We start from the raw sequence: 15,865 nt of genomic DNA, 5'->3' as shown, positions 1-15,865 counted from the left end.
CAAAACAAAGACTGGAAAAATCAAATACTGAGGAAGAGCTGCCTCAAGCATATCTCACCTAAAGTGATGAGTAAAATGATGACTGTAGCAAGTTACTCCCGCACGCAATGCTAAATCACCATGCTACAGCCTCGCCTTCCATTAACATTCCATTTCCGTGTCAGCAGAAATCAAAGCGTTGGGGTCTGCCAGCTGACCCCAGTATCACTCAGGCAAGTTGATGGGTTTAGTACACACGTCCAAACTTTTCAGTATTCAAAGGGCAAGTAATATTGTGTTTATTTAAATGTGTGTTTTATTTAAGATCCACTAAAGACCTCCAACAACAGACTGGTTCCAAATAGGAAAAGGAGTTCCTCAAGGCTGTATATTGTCACCCTGTTAAATAAACAATAAATTAATAAATTTAATAAATAAATTTAAATTACTTATATGCAGAGTACATCATGAGAAACATTGGACTGGAAGAAACACAAACTGGAATCAAGATTGCCGGAAGAAATATCAATAACCTCAGATATGCAGATGACACCACCCTCATGGCAGAAAGTGAAGAGGAACTAAAAAGCCTCTTGATGAAAGTGAAAGTGGAGAGTGAAAAAGTTGGCTTAAAGCTCAACATTCAGAAAACGAAGATCATGGCATCCGGTCCCACCACTTCATGGGAAATAGATGGGGAAACAGTGGAAACAGTGTCAGACTTTATTTTTCTGGGCTCCAAAATCACTACAGATGGTGACTGCAGCCATGAAATTAAAAGACACTTACTCCTTGGAAGGAAAGTTATGACCAACCTAGATAGCATATTCAAAAGCGGAGACATTACTTTGCCAACTAAGGTTCGTCTAGTCAAGACTATGGTTTTTCCTGTGGTCATGTATGGATGTGAGAGTTGGACTGTGAAGAAGGCTGAGCACCGAAGAATTGATGCTTTTGAACTGTGGTGTTGGAGAAGACTCTTGAGAGTCCCTTGGACTGCAAGGAGATCCAACCAGTCCATTCTGAAGGAGATCAGCCCTGGGATTTCTTTGGAAGGAATGATGCTAAAGCTGAAACTCCAGTACTTTGGCCACCTCATGCGAAGAGTTGACTCATTGGAAAAGACTCTGATGCTGCGAGGGGTTGGGGGCAGGAGGAAAAGGAGACGACAGAGGCTGAGATGGCTGGATGGCATCACTGACCTGATGGATGTGAGTCTGAGTGAACTCCGGGAGTTGGTGATGTATAGGGAGGCCTGACATGCTTCAATTCATGGGGTCGCAAAGAGTCGGACACGACTGAGCAACTGATCTGATCTGAAAGACCTCCCCACCTACCCCAAGTCATAAGAAATTCAATACCAGTTATTTGGAGGACTGTAGGGGTCCCTTTCTCTCTTCTCGTGTGTGATACAGAACACCTGCAGAGCAGCAGGGAGGGAGGCAGGGCTCACAGAGATCTGAAATGGTGTCTACCAGACTTCATAGTCTTGAGCCAGGAAAAGTGATCATTGTAGACCTGTCTCTGCTGTGCTTGCTCCTTGCAGCTGTGTGATGCCTTGAAGGAGTAGAGGAGTCCCTACCTATTCTGACCCAAACAGTAGCGGAGTGTCCTTGTCCAGCTCTGGGCCCTGGAGGGCAGCTCTCTGGGGACTCCAGGACCTCAAAGCTAAATCGAGCTCCAATGCTTCTTCACACAGTGGTCTCAGCTCACAATGCCCAGCCCTGCTTTCCCTCTAACCCTTTCTCCCAGATCCCACTGGCTATGGGTTTCCCACCCCAGCCCCACTCTCAAAGTCAGAAGTGCTCTTCACTCACCTGTTGTGGACAAGATAACCCAAAGGCATCATTAACACTCATTAGCTTCTTCCTTGGTTATTTCTACCTTCTCTCTCTCTCTCTTTTTTTTTTTTTTTTTGCCCTGTAAATATGCATATATATAAACATAGACTCAGGACGAGAGGAGAAGTAGAGAAAGTGACTTGGCGATTAGGTAGTTGGAAGGGTCACACATTTCCAAAGTTACTCACCACAACTATAAAGCACAGCAGATTTCAAAGGCATCTGAATTATTAAAAGCAGCAGAAATAAAATTTCCAGCCTAGAATTCCACCAGAAAGTTTCAGCAGTTATTTTCGTGTACGCACAGGGGCTTCTGAGAAAATTGTCCTTGCCTTGATCTCCTTGGTTGTCACTCTCATTTCATAGGCATCTGATTTCAGACAGTCTTTAAGTCCCAGACTGCCCCCCCAAACCCTGATTCTCATCAGCAAAGATTACTGTAGTCAGACTACCATTCATGTGATACTTAAAGACATAAAGAATTCACAGAGATTTTTCTTTCAGATGTCACGGCTTTGAAGTGTGTATTGTATTCCCCCAAATCCTCTCATTTTGATTTATATACAGTTAAGCTCATTTTATCTACAGTGCAGTGAGTGATACTTCTGTTGGTTCTAAGATCATTTGAAGATTCTCATTGGAGGCTTTTCTGGTTCTCTGAGATAATATATATGTCAGCAATATTTAACATTTGTCTAGTGCGGTTATTTTCAATCTCAGGGAAGAATTGCTAGAGGAGTTTGTTGAAAATGTAGATCACAACCTAAGATTCTAATTCAGTAGGTCTGGTATGGGCCTCAGGAATCTATATTTGTAAAAATGACTTTCAGATGCAGTGAGTTATAAAAAGATATACTTCCTGTAAAACACTTATTTGATACCATCTATGTGTCAGACAATTTGCTAAAAGCTTTACCAGCCTTATTTTATCAAACCATTACATCAATGCTGTGACAAAATATATTACTAGCCTCATTTTATAGATGAGTAAACAGGGGCTGAAAAAGAGAAATTGAAACTTAAGGTTATTAAACAAGTTGGCCACCTCATGCGAAGAGTTGACTCATTGGAAAAGACTCTGATGCTGGGAGGGATTGGGGGCAGGAGGAGAAGGGGGAGACAGAGGATGAGATGGCTGGATGGCATCACTGACTCAATGGACGTGAGTCTCAGTGAACTCCGGGAGTTGGTGATGGACAGGGAGGCCTGGCATGCTGCGATTCATGGGGTCGAAAAGACTCGGACATGACTGAGCGACTGATCTGATCTGATCTGATCTGATAGGTTAGATCAGAGATTCAAATTAAATTATACATCTACATGGTTGCAAGACCCAAACTCTTTCAATTATATTATATTATAAAGTAAATTCTAGTGTTAAAAGGATATTTCAATTCTAGCAAAAATGGCAGTTCCCTACTAATCTAATACTAATCTAATACTAATCTAACGTATTAGCGGGGGTAGGGAGCATGCTGCACAGTTTGGGACCTTTTAGTTCCCCAACCAGGGATCAAACCTAGGCCCATGGCAGTGAAAGTACCAAGTCTTAACAACTAGACCACTAAGGGATTCCTCCTACTAATACTTCTTAAGTTAAAAATTAATCTGTTCTTTAGCCATAATTTATGAATTAATCAAGTAAGGTTGCATGCACGCGTGCTAAGTCGATCCAGTTGTATCTGACTCTTTTTGACCCCTTGGACTGTAGCCCGCCAGGCTCCTCTATCCATGGGATTCTCCAGGCAAGAATACTGGAGTGGCTTGCCATTCCCTCCTTCAGAGGATCTTCCCAACCCAGGGATTCAACCTGCATCTCTTACATCTCCTGTATTGGCAGGCAGGTTCTTTACCACTAGTGCCGCCTGGAAAGCCCCACATAAGGTTAGGCCATGATCACAAGCAACCCCTGGAGAGCAGTGACTTAATGCAGATTCCTTTTCACTTACAATCCACGCTCATCTTGAGTTGTGCTGGAGGCTCTTTTCCATGTTTTCTTTACACAGGGGCACAAGGTGGCAGAGCCACGACCGTCTGGAATGTCACTGCTCCCTGTGGCAGGAAGGGGCAGTAAGGCAAAAAGGAGCCATCTCTTCTGGTTCCATTCCATGGGCCCAAGCAAGTGGCATGGCCATGCTTAACACTCGGTGGGTAGCAAAGTCTATTCTTCTTTGTGTTCAGAAGGCAGAGAGCTGGAAACACGTGTAAACAGCACAAAGCATCACAGATGGACTGGAAACTACCAGCCTTGGAGAAAGAAGATTTGAGTTCAAATTGTGGCCTCTTGATTTACTAACACTATGACTTTAACCAAGTGAGTAGATTTCAGTTCTTCATTTCCTAAACAGGTAGAATAATACTTATGCCCTATGGTGGTACATATGTAAATATGTACATTCAAACAATTTCATGCCTGAACCATAATAAATAATGCTTTCACTAAAACAACTAAGCTATCGGGGCTTCCCTTGTGGCTAAGCTGGTAAAGAATCTACCTGCAATGCAGGAGACCCAGGTTCGATCCCCGGGTTGGGAAGATCCTCTGGAGAAGGGAAAGGCTACCCACTCCAGTATTCTGGCCTGGACAATTCCACCCATGGGGTCGCAAAGAGTCGGACACGACTGAGCAACTTTCACTCACTAAAACTGAATTAGAAACGATCACTTTTCTGCCTACAGTTACATATCCACATACCAATGATGTTTCTGATTCACAGAGTTGTTACTTTATTTGCACATTTAAATTCAGAGATGGTGTCTAATGAAACCTGGGAAATCGTTGCATAGGGCAAATTGAAGCCAGTTAACTTGCTAGTGTAAGAAGCTATCCTCGGCTGGGTTCCTCAGTACACAGAGTCTGGGGTAAAGACTTAATCTGTAGGAATGGCACCCGAAAAGGGGTGAGAGAAGTTGGACTGGGTAAGAAGAAGGCTGACTGTGAGGCAGGAATTATGGAGTGTCTGCCCAGCAGCTGGGGAGTTGAGATGGTCCTTCAAGGGCATTCTGGATCGTGGCAAGGGAGCCAGGCCTGACTTTGGCCCAGGTGGTACTCTTACAGGGAAGTTTCTGGAGAGGGACTTAAATAAAAGCCCTCACCAGGGGTTGCTTACGGCATCTGGGGAAACTAGAGAGCTCAGAGCTTCAGAGCTGAATCTAGGGCCCTGAGTAACATGACAGGGGAGCAACCTTTAAACTTTAGCCTGGAAATGGAACAGGCTATAAAACTGAAGACCCCTGCCTATGGCTTATTATTTCTCATTAAATTGTGCTTTCACTTGAAGAGTGAGTTAGGTGAGGTTTTTTATGTTTAATATTCTAATATATAAACAATGAACTTTATAGAAAAATATGTCATTGGCATAGAACCTGAAACACTTTTCTCTTGCCTCTCTGTTGTCCCCATCCAGGAATAATTGGCCTCCCAGGGACCATCCCACCTAACATCAGAATATTAGGTCTAATGTCAGAAAGGAGCTTATTCTCATGACAATCACTTCAGAAACAGTTCCTAGAAGGCAAACATTCTTATTTGGTCTATTTCTACTTAGGCTGAAATATTTTCCAAATTTGTACTTCCTAGACTGAATATCAGATTTCCCCCAAAACTTCTTAGAGATGTTTCTATGAAGCATAGACATAAGATAAATATGATGGACATGGCTGGATGACTTGAAAAGTTGACAGGTTGGGGAGTAGACTTAATAATTCTTTTTCAAATAAAACAGATGTATACCAAGGGTTACAAAACTGCACATCTTAAAGAGTAAATAATATTCTTTAAATAAGATGGAAAGGAGTGTTTAAATCTATACTAGAGCATTCAAACCACATAGATATATAAGTTCATTCTGCCATGCCTTTAAGGGGGCATCACTGGAAAAGCCTGAGAAGCCGACTCTAAACCTTTACTCTTTTCCCATTATTGGCTGATCATGTTTTCAAATTTCACAGTATTTATCCTGAAGAGACATGCCGCCAGCAATAGAACAAATAAAGGAGGCTTATTATTTCTGTAGAGCAGTAAACGTGAATGACAACATACCGTATCCTTCAAAGGGGCTTTGTGTCAGCAAACTCAGCGACACTCCAAAGAGATAGGAAGAACTCTCCATCTCAAAGCGTCTTCCAAAATAGGATCACTGTGGAATGTAAGTGAGAATAAGATATGAAATAGTGTTTGTCAAGCATTTCCCACAAGCTAAAAATCTTTTCACAGAAGTTATCCCCTGTCATCTAAGTTTCAAGAAATGTTTCTTACCCTGATCTGATGAATGAAGAAACTGAGGCTTAGAGAAGTTAAGAAAATGGGAAAGAGTTTAAACTCAACTTTGCTTGTCTTCAAAGCAACTTTGCTTGTCTTCAGCTCATGAATCCCTGTAAGCAAGCTCTTGGCAAAATGTTAAATTCTTTTGACTAACACGGGAGAGGTAGGGAAACTTGTCTGGGCTCTGGGATTAGACAGATGTTTAGGTCTTGGTTCTACTGTGTACTAAGTCTATGACATTTGGAAAGGGCTTAATATTTTTGAACATCAGATTTTTTATCTAGAAAATGGAAAATAGCAGTGTTGAGTTGTTAGGATTGGAGTGATATATAAGTGCACAGCAGAAATCAAATAAGTAATAGTAATTTTGTTATATATTATATTTGAGATACATAAAACAATCTTCCAGGAGATTCCACATGTAGTTTTATATAATTCCTTGAATGATGAATTCAGTGAGTGTGTCTAAATGAATGTGCTACTCCTCCTTACCACTCTACTTAGAAAGAAACCTGCTGGAGCCGTGGCAGTCACTCGGGGACCCTGGGCAGGGGAGGGAGACATTCCGGTTGAGAGACCCCACGTCCGTGTAATTCAACCTGGCCTGAAATGCCTATGCTTCTCTCAAGCAGTTGGTGAGAAACAGTTCATCAGGTATCCTCCTTCATTTTTCCTAAAGAAGACTTGGTAATAATAGTCCCAGTATAATGTTACTGTTTCTTTCTCTTTTTTTTTCAAATCTTCCTTTTTCACCTGACCCATTTTTGTGTGGGATATTTTCTCCACCAATTGAGTCAGTTTTAATTAAAGCTGATATTTCTGGGGTGCCTTCCACATGCTCCCTGATGAGTGTGATATAAATGGACACAATAAACAGACCATCTAATATTGATAGAGTCTACAGCTGCATCTGCTAATTAGGGCCAGTAAAGGTTTGGGGGCAAGAGTTCCCATGTGACATTGTTTAATTAAAGCCTTTGTATCCCTTACTCAGAAGGGTGAAAAATATTCCACTTAAAATGTACTGAAAACAAACACAGCCTTTAGAATGCTGAACATTCTATAACAGTCTCTCCTGGGCTCCAAGAAGGAAACTTTTAAGTCAAAGTAATATTTTCTCTTGATAATGCATATCATGCTGCTGTTTTAATTAAACTAGATAATTTATTCCATTTCCCAATGCGCATGTTTACATAGAAGTAGGTCCAGCCAATAAGCTCTAAGAGGGGAATGGGTTCAGAGACAAGCCAGGAAGGATTGGGGCAGGGGTCAATGGGCCTAGGGGCACGCTGAACGTCTTGTATATCACCCTGCGGATGATAAGCCGACCTTGATCAACAATATACATGTTTGCTCTCCATAACAGGCTGAGCTGTTTACTGCAGATTTTTAGTCATCTATTGTAGGTCAAGGAATAAGATGCATTGTGCTAGGAGGACACAGGAAGTGTGGAATTGGAGATTAGGAGAGACAGGAAATGTGGATTTCAGTCCTGACTTTGCCTTGAATGTGGAAAATTATTCTTGAAATCTTAGCTGCTTTATCTTGAGAATTGGAAGTATGGCTATTTGGGGAGGACTTTAAGTTACTTGATTTTAAGACTTCCTTGTTTCAATTTCTCAATCTTTAAGTAATCAAAGTACAAAAACTTATATTAACAATAAATTGGTAAATTGTGCTGTCACAATATATTCTAAGGTTTTTATCAAGCTGCTTTCAATTCACTATGAAGAATTTAGATTATCAATGAGATGTAGATATAGGGAATGAATAAATAGAAAGTGTTGCCTATCAGAACCCTATACTAGGGGAAAGATGTTTTCTGCAGCATAGATAGAAATCTCCCATCTATACAGCTGTCCCTACCTCATGATTCCATTCTATATTTGGCTAAAAACAATAAATACCACAGTGTCTTGATGCTAAGACCTTATTCCTTCTCCACATTTTAATGTTTCTGAAATCAAGACATTTCTCAAAATCAAATCCAAAAGGGCTAAGCCTAAATTGTAACCTAGCTGTCATTATCTACAGGCCTTCCTAGGTGGCGCTAGTGGTAAAGAATCCACCTGCCAGGGCAGGAGAGAAGAGACCCAGGTTTGATCCCTGGGTCGGGAAAATCTCCAGGAGCAGGAAATGCCAACTCACTCCAGTATTCTTGCCTGGAAAATCCCACAGAGGAGCCTAGCGGGTCATAGTCCAGGGAGTGGCAGAGAGTCAGACACGAATGAGTGACTGAGCACTCTATTCTTAGGAGCACAAATAAGCTCTGTTGTGTGTGACAGGAGAAAACTTTTCATCTGATACTCATTTAAGTTTAGTTACTTGCACGATACCATGGACTACATTTCAACTTTTAAATTTGGAACCCAATTGTGTGTGTGTAGTCAGTCATGTCCATCTCTTTGCAGCCCCATGAACTGGAGCCCACCAGACACCTCTGTCCACAGAATCTTCCAGGCAAGAAGGCTAAAATGGGTTGCCATTTCCTCCCCCGGGGATCTTCCTGACCCAAGAATTGAACCCACGTCTCTTGCGTCCCCTGCACTGGCAGGAGGATCGTTTATCACTGGTGCCACCTGGGAAGCTCTGCTAGTTAGATAAGGAGAACAAACAAATCTCCTCTGCAGAAGAATTCTAAATAATTTATCTACATACTTCACCCTCAAAAAAGTGAAACGTAACTCCCAACTCTTACGTGTGGGTCGTGTGTATCTACTTCTCTCTGAAGAGTGAAGTATGAGAAGTGGTGAAAAGAAGACCTTTACTGTGGAGAGACCTGACAACCGCACCCTCGGCCAGGTGGCCACAGTTAACAGCGATCAGTCGTGTTGACTGTGGATCCTCCGTATAATATCATGAAAATGGCATTTACCCTTGGAATCTTCCTCCACAGAACCCATAAGCCCAGTTTAGCCAGGAAAATATATCAAATAAATCCCAGCTGAGGGACAGTCTATGAAATACCTACCTATATTCATCAAAATGGTCAAGGTCATCAAAACTAGGGGAGGCTGAGAAACTGTGAGAGCCAGTGAGGGCCGAAGGAGACGTGATCGCTTCATTGTAACGTGATATCCTAGAAAGGACCCTGGAGTAGGAAAAGACAGTGGGTAAAAATGAAGGGACTTTGACTAAGGAATTAAAGTACAAACTTTAGTTAATAGTAATGATCAATATTGATAAATGTACCATACCAACATAAGATGATAATAACAGGGGAAACTGGCTGTGGGGGTAGATGAGAAGTCTCTGTATTATCTTCATGATTTTTCTATAAATCTGTAACTATTCTAAAGGGAAAAAGGTTCATTTTAAAAGCAAATGCATCAAGGGGATTATTGCATTTTTGAAGTCTTTTGTTATCCCAAGAGATATTTCCTAAAATGTATTTCTACTTATTACATGTACACTTACTGTTGAAATGTTAGAGTCATGTTTTTTAAAGTATTTTTTTTTTTTTCAACTTCAGGATCATCTGTAAGAGGTGAAAAATTAGTACAATTATATATTATTGCTTCTTCCTTTCTTCCAACCCAGGTTTTAATGTTTATATTATTACACTTAAAATATTTTGGGAATTCCACTGGTTCAGACTATGCCTTTCACTGCCAAGGGCCCAGGTTTAGTCCCTGTTTGGGGAGCCAAGATCCACAAGCTGCTCAGGACAGCCAAATAAATAAATTATATAATAAAGTGAAATATTTTATGTTTATAATATATAAATTCTGTCCTGTAACAATAGCCTCTACAGATGTTTAACTATACTTCTGTATTTAAATAATTCAGTGCTAGCACTTTTATCCTATTTTTTTTCATTTCTGATATTTTTATTTTAAATACATCTGTAGATACTCTAGATCTCACTTTCAAGTTGTTTTTTTGTTTGTTTTACAATAATAACTGATAGATTTCATATTTCCTGAGATCTGGGATGCTTGAAAATATCTCTGGGTAGTTTTATATGTCAAGAAATTATAGCTAGGTATGAAATTGTTGTGTTGCACTTTTTAATCAATGCTTTTATCTATATATTTTTAATGCAAACCATATATATGTGTGTTGCATTAAAAAATAAGCTTACATTGTTTTCTTAACTGATTCTGTTAGCCTATTTGTATCTATGTAGCTAAATAACTTCACCTTTTGCAGTATCACAGAGTTTAAGGGTAAGACTTTTTACATTCAGAATTCAAAAATCCTATTGAATCAATTTATTTGGAGTTTTATATATATATATATATATATGCAAAGAAAAGAAAGCTAGAATAAGGGAAGAGAGAAAATAAAATAGGTGATATGAGGGGAAATGGAAAACTCAAAAGAGCATGACTTTGTTTTAAGTCACCAACAGTTATTGAAGTGACTAGTATTCTGTTTAAAATATGACTGTCCATATGGAAGTCTAGAAATTAACTCTTCTCCTGACATAAAATTTGAGAACACTTTGTATGGGGCCAAGCAGAACAAAGGTTTCTAATGGGAACTGGTGGATGAATGCCGACAACACATTTACAGTTACGATGCCCGTTATCCCTGCCAACCTGGAGCACAGCCTCAGTGCCCTGGGACCCTGGCTTGTCCTAGCATTATTATGATTCTTTCTGGGACCTTATCAATTCTGTATATTCATCCCAGCACTTATCTCATCAGTAGTATGTGGCCCACCTATTAGGCATATGAATTAGTCATGGAGCACAATATTCCAGGGACTTAGAAATAAAAACTCATGTCTAGAATTGGAGGCTGCAAGTCCACTTCAAGTAAGTTTTCAGTATTATGGACAGAAATTTTTTCAGTAACAGCTGCTGTATGTGTAAATATAAAGAGACCAGGCCTCTATCATCCATTGAATTAAGTGGTGAAAGATGAATAGGATCTCGTGAGGTTCAGAATAGGCTGTCCCTTTAAGTGCCCTTTGGTATACAGAGCTGACATTTGTCTCTTGTCCTCTCCATTACAAAGCGAATTCCTTGTTCAAAGACCATCCATCATACCAGAGACTTTAATCCTCTGAATTCTCCCTTACAGTAAGTTGGGACTTTGTCCTTTACACACACACACAAAAACATCACTTTAGACAAAGTGGGAATGTGCTATGAGGACACAGGGTAAATTAAGAGAAATTTTAGTCCTGCTTTGTCTCTAGGAGATATTGGAGCCAAGATTAGAAAACTGGATGGCCTGTCATCTCAGCTCCTGTTAACAGCTATTCTCATTTTTGTTTTCACTCTCTCTCTCTCTCTAGCTTAATGTCCTGTGTTTACATCATCAAATTCATATGAAGGAATTACTTGCTGTATAGAATTTGAATAATATATGATGGAGAAGGATGATAATGAAGATGAATCTACTTATTAGTCTGAAAATCAGAATAATATCTCTCCATAGGATTGTTATGAATACTGGACAAAATTACATGTGGAGAAATCCAGAAAAGTCCCTGAGATATACTAAATTGTAAATAAAAGTCAGATAAGGATCCAAGCATCTTTGGCAGCCATGTTTTTGCAGCCAAAGATAGAGAAGCTCTATACAGTCAGCAAAAATAAGACTGGGCTCAGACTGTGGCTCAGATCATGAAATCCTTATTTCCAAATTCAGACTTAAATTTAAGAAAGTAGGGAAAATCTCTAGATGATTCAGGTATGACCTAAATCAAATCCCTTACAATTATACAGTGGAAGTGACAAACAGATTCAAGGGATTAGATCTGATAGACAGAGTTCCTGAAGAACTATGTTCGTGACATTGTACAGGAGGCAGTGATCAAAACCACCCCCAAGAAAAAACATGCAAAAAGACAAAATGGTTGTCTGAGGAGGCATTAAAAATAGCTAAGAAAAAGAAGAGAAGCTAAAGGCAAAGGAGAAAAGAAAAGATGTACCTATTTGAATGCAGAGTTCCAAAGAATAGCAAGAACAGATAAGGAAGCCTTCTTCAGTGATCAATGCAAAGAAATAGAGGAAAACAACAGAATGGGAAAGACTAGAGATCTCTTCAAGAAAAGCAGAGATACCAAGGGAATATTTCATGCAAAGATGGGCACAATAAAGGACAGAAATGGTATGGACCTAACAGAAGCAAAAGATATTAAGAAGTGGCAAGAATACACAGAAGAACTGTACAAAAAAGAGCTTCATGACCCAGATAATCACAATGGTGTGATCACTCACCTAGAGCCAGACATCCTGGAATGAGAAGTCAAGTGGGCCTTAGGAAGCATCACTATGAACAAAGCTAGGGGAGGTGATGGAATTCCAGCTGAGCTATTTCAAATCCTTAAAAATGATACTGTTAAAGTGCTGCACTCAATATGCCAGTAAATTTGGGAAACTCAGCAGTGGCCACAGGACTGGAAAAGGTCAGTTTTCATTCCAATCCCAAAGAAGGGCAATGCCAAAAAATGTTCAAACTACCGCACAATTGCACTTATCTCACAAGCTAGCAAAGTAATGCTCAAAATTCTTCAAGACATGCTTCAACAGTATGTGAATTGTGAATTTCCAGATGTTCAAGCTGGATTTAGAAAAGACAGGGGAACCAGGGATCGAATTGCCAACATCTGCTGGATCATTGAAAAAGCAAGAGAGTTCCAGAAAAACATCTATTTCTGCTTTATTGACTATGCCAAAGCTTTTGACTCTGTGGACCACAACAAACTCTGGAAAATTCTGAAAGAGATGGGAATACCAAACCACCTGACCTGCCTCTTGAGTAATCTGTATGCAGGTCAGGAAGCAAGAGTTAGAACTGGATATGGAACAACAGACTGGTTCCAAACTAGTACAGCCACTATGGAGAACAGTGTGGAGATTCCTTAAAAAACTGGAAATAGAACTGCCTTATGATCCAGCAATCCCACTGCTGGGCATACACACTGAGGAAACCAGAAGGGAAAGAGACACGTGTACCCCAGTGTTCATCGCAGCACTGTTTATAATAGCCAGGACATGGAAGCAACCTAGATGTCCATCAGCAGATGAATGGATAAGAAAGCTGTGGTACATATACACAATGGAGTATTACTCAGCCATTAAAAAGAATACATTTGAATCAGTTCTAATGAGGTGGATGAAACTGGAGCCTATTATACAGAGTGAAGTAAGCCAGAAGGAAAAACACCAATACAGTATACTAACGCATATATATGGAATTTAGAAAGATGGTAACGATAACCCTGTATACGAGACAGCAAAAGAGACACTGATGTATAGAACAGTCTTATGGACTCTGTGGGAGAGGGAAAGGGTGGGAAGATTTGGGAGAATGGCATTGAAACATGTGAAACGTCATGTATGAAACGAGATGCCAGTCCAGGTTCAATGCACGATGCTGGATGCTTGGGGCTGGTGCACTGGGACGACCCAGAGGGATGGTGTGGGGAGGGAGGAGGGAGGAGGGTTCAGGATGGGGAACACATGTATACTAATTAAATAATTTTCTATTCAAGAAAGAAAAAAGAAAAGAAAAAAAAAAAAAAAAAGACTGTGGGCTCTGGTCCAACCGCTGATTATGTAGACTATGGGCATTTTATTTAATCCTGCTACATTTCACCATCCTCATCTGTAAAGTGCGGATAATCAGACTGGCCTCATAAGACTGTTACAGGATTAAATGAGATATCCATGTCTGGTACCTAAAAAGGATTTCTTGAATGGAAAAAAGAAAAAAGAAAACTAAGATCTTGGCATCCAGTCCCATCACTTCATGGCAAATATATGGGGAAACAATGGAAAAAATGACAGACTTTATTTTCTTGGGCTCCAAAATCACTGCAAATGGTGATTGCATGAAATTAAAAGAGGCTTGCTCCTTGGAAAAAATACTATGACCATCCTAGACAGCATACTAAAAAGCAGAGACGTTACTTTGCTGACAAAGGTCCGTCTAGTCAAAGCTATGGTTTTTCCAGTGCTCCTGGATGGATATGAGAGTTGGACTGTAAAGAAAACTGAGTGCCAAAGAATTGATGCTTTTGAACTGTGGTGTTGGAGAAGACTCTTGAGAGTCCCTTGGACTGCAAGGAGATCCAACCAGTCCATCCTAAAGGAAATCAGTCCTGAATATTCATTGGAAGCTGAAACTCCAATACTTTGGCCACCTGATGTGAAGAACTGACTCACTGGAAAAGACTCTGATGCTGGGAAAGATTGAAGGCAGGAGGAGAAAGGGATGACAGAGGATGAGATGGTTGGATGGCATCACAGACTCGATGGACATGACTTGAGTAAGCTCCGGGAGTCAGTGATGCACAGGGAAGCCTGGTGTGCTGCAGTCCATGGGGTCGCAAAGAGTCAGACACGACTGAGCGACTGAACTGAACTGAAGGATCCAGCCACCAACTATCCTGTATCCTGGGTCAATGTTAAAGTCAGATACCATTCATTAAACCTTTATTGTGTGCCAGGCACTTTTTGAACAGATTTAGGTCACTTAGCTTCTTTAATACTCTTGACATATGTATGAGATGGATGCTATCTTTATACTCATTTTCCAGATGAGGAAACTGAAATACAGACAAGTGAGTAAGCATGTAGAATCTAGAATTGAAGCTGGACAGTCTGACTTGAGGGTTTGTGGTTTTAACCTCGGTTACAGTGACTCTTGCTTGAATTTTAACCCAAAGAGAGTGGTAATCTTGTGAAGGTTTTAACCAATGCAGGTTTGGAAACAATTTGAGACATATTTGGTTTTTATAACAATCATTCAGATGATAAAATAGAAAAATAGTTCATGACACAAAGGTTAGCTTAGTATTGCTAGTAAAGAATAAACTTACTATGCAAAAAAAAAAAAAGAAAAAGATGTGGCTCAAAATAACCCAGATGAATATATAACAGACCTGAAATCATTTGATGATTTTAGAGTTTAGACCAAGGTCAACCTACATGCTGATTTTTCAAAAAGTCTAGTTCTTTCTCTTTTTTCTCTTGTGAGGCAAAATCTAGCTTAATGGCAGGACTAAAAACTTTTGAGTTACAGATGGCATGCCAAGCCTTGGGATAAAACAGCTTCAGATGCGTGAAGAGATCATTCAGGTATCCAGCACTTCCAGGATCAGATTTCGAGAGAGCACTAGCAGGAAGCATCAGGACTGATTTAAATGTCTCCAAACCACAGGCGTGTAAAGGAAATATCCACATGCTGCAAACTCTACACCCGAACAATTGTAACTGGAGGAATGCCTCATCAACTCAAAATATTTCATCCTCCTCTCCTCCTCTCAGGCACAGCCCCAGTTTCCATTTGTAAGTTGATGATACAAACTTCAAATTTCTCTTGGCAATTGGCCTTTACTTCTCAGTTTCTCTTCTCTCTCTCTGTCACACACACGTGTGCACCCCCACATATACATTAATGTATGTATACATTGTTGTTTAGTTGCTAAGTCATGTCCAACTCTTTGCGACCCCATGGACTGTAGCCCACCTGGCTACTCTGTCCATGGCATTCCCTAGGCAAGAATACTGGAGTGGGTTGCCATTTCCTTCTCCAGGGCATCTTCCTGACCCGGGGATCAGATGTGCAGTTCCTGCATTGGCAGGTAGAGTCTTTACCACTGAGCCCCCTGGGAACATGTACAATCTAAATACACATACATGCATAGTTTAGTGATTAATTTTCTTTTGATACCCCATGTTAGTCTGCTCAGAATCTACCTCAATAAGTGGTAGATTCAGAACAAAAAGAAATCATAGCCTTTTTGTTTCTAATAATGTTTCATAATATTTAGGCTGCTTTTATAGGACATGAAGGCATTGTTGTTCTGGCCACAAGA

General features: G+C 40.2%; 1 long non-coding RNA gene across 1 annotated transcript; it reads right to left on the bottom strand.

Annotated features, from left to right (window-relative positions):
• Positions 1 to 2,007: 2,007 nt before the first annotated feature.
• On the bottom strand, positions 2,008 to 13,053 carry LOC104976218 (uncharacterized). Its single transcript, XR_009493419.1, has 2 exons — positions 9,056 to 13,053; positions 2,008 to 5,959 (listed from the first exon to the last, which is right to left on the bottom strand). It is a non-coding gene; the product is annotated as an uncharacterized lncRNA (long non-coding RNA).
• Positions 13,054 to 15,865: the final 2,812 nt, after the last annotated feature.

Source organism: Bos taurus, chromosome 29, assembly GCF_002263795.3.
Source record: "Bos taurus isolate L1 Dominette 01449 registration number 42190680 breed Hereford chromosome 29, ARS-UCD2.0, whole genome shotgun sequence".
Taxonomy (NCBI): domain Eukaryota; kingdom Metazoa; phylum Chordata; class Mammalia; order Artiodactyla; family Bovidae; genus Bos; species Bos taurus.
This window is presented reverse-complemented; position numbering and strand designations above follow the sequence as displayed.